This window comes from Alosa pseudoharengus, unplaced genomic scaffold (assembly GCF_046254945.1).
Source record: "Alosa pseudoharengus isolate Yale_2024_CS ecotype anadromous, Long Island Sound unplaced genomic scaffold, YU_APseudo_1.1 YU_APseudo_1.1_scf_9, whole genome shotgun sequence".
In the NCBI taxonomy this organism is placed as follows: Eukaryota; Metazoa; Chordata; class Actinopteri; order Clupeiformes; family Clupeidae; genus Alosa; species Alosa pseudoharengus.
The window spans coordinates 7075645-7077588 of NW_027468881.1; positions in this window are offsets into that span (position 1 = coordinate 7075645).

Genomic DNA, 1944 nt, shown 5'->3' on the forward strand with positions numbered 1-1944 from the left:
ATCACCATTACCAGGAGGCTGGGTTTCAAAACGAGGTTACCATGGTTCGTCCAGAAAAGTTCAGGAGTTTCCACTGTTCTCAAATAAACATGCCACTTTTGAAACTATAGATGCTCAATCCAATGTTCTTTAAGACATCAGTTATTACCCCTGAAGTTACTGGGATAAGCCAGTAACCTTGCTTTGTACAGCCCTCTGTTCGATCAAGATGTCATACTACCCTATTGGTGTCCTGGCTGATCTTGGCACAGCTTTCTGCACGTCCTCCAGAGGGAGGGAAGCCATAGTCAGGTGTTAAAGATGCAGCCTGCAATTAGTATTTTGTTTTGCAATAGGTTGTTAATACTTGAACTGAACAGACAACCAAGCTGCACCCCTCTCTTTTGGGCCCCTGAACGACTGATTGTCTGGTTGGCCATGAGCAGAGCCCCCCCCCCCCCCCAAAAAAAAAAGGAGAAAGCACATGGCTAGAATCAAGGACTATACCTTGGATGTTTGTCATTCATCTCCATCATCTGATCAAACAGGAGTTTCTATTAAAATATCAAGGTGTCAATATTAACACAGATTATTTTCATCTCAAAGGGATTTCCTGGTAAAAGAAAGGCATTAGTGCGCAGCTCTTATTAGCTCTAGAAGGAGAACCAAGCTTCAGAAATTCATGTCCATACATCAATGACTGTAAACAGCAACTTCTTGCTGCAATTTAAACAAATGGCACTTCTCATTTAGATATATTTCACACCATGCTGTCCACACCTTTTACAATCATTGCTGTAATCTCTGATTCTATGGCCTACTTTTCTGAGTGAGTATTTTTCCCTGCAGAGACCATCTGAACAATGATTAACCTCTATAATGCAACCTATCACTGTTGTGGGAACTCCTAGCTTGAGGACACTGATTAAATGTTTTGTATAGCCTACACTACAGACAGTAGCTACATAGGCATCATTGGAGACAAGTGGTATGCACTGAACACAACCTAGTCATCATGCAGCTTCAATGAGACACGTCAACTCTCTAAAAAAGGTATACTATCTATCGTTTCATTTAGACCTGGGTATTACATAATTTTGAAATTCCAAATCTAAAATGTTTCTAAGAGAAGATAACACTTCACCCCACATATCCAATCAATCCATCCTTGGCCTCTTTGTTGAGCTGGTCCAGCCTGTTGGTTGAGTTAAGCTGTTGCCTTTCAGGTTCTACCAGGAAGGAAGCTCTTAAATTATTTGCTTTATCAGTTACAGGTTGTGACTTATGACAGGTAAACTGAGCTTTCGCACTGTGCAAACTGCACTTGCTCTTTAGTCTGACTTCAAGGGGTAGGGCCATGTGTCAGCCCTATGTTCCTGCAGCCCTATAGTCCCACATTTCTAGGATAGGGTTAGGGTCTGGGAACATAGGGCTGTGATAGGTAAGTATAAACAAAATCACCTTCAGAAGGTAGGTTACCTGAACGTTCCAAAGAATATCTGGGTTCAACCAGAGCCTATATCTATCTATATGGCTCTGGGTTCAACAAATTCAACTTGGCATGTTAGAACCTTAAATTCTTGCAGAACGGAATATTTTGTAAGAATGTTCAAAGCTACCTGGCTAAAGGTCCCTGTAACCTTTGATCCGTAGATAATTTTCACAATTCTCACTCTCAACAGACACGCCTATCCCTGTCTTTTGTCATGCTAAATTAATCTGTTCACGCATAGATAACTACCATACAGTGCCTATATGTATGCTATGAAATGTAGGCCTTAATCTCGGGCACAGGGGGACGACCTTTTAAAAATTTGAATTTGGGTGCTGAGTGGACATGGTCTTTGGCGCAGAAAGCCATGCACCAACCATAGGCTCCAAATATAAGGATCAGCATCTACGATTGTTTGGAGCGTGGAAAGGGGCGGGGATACTGTGGCTACGCTTCAGTCTTGATCAAAATAG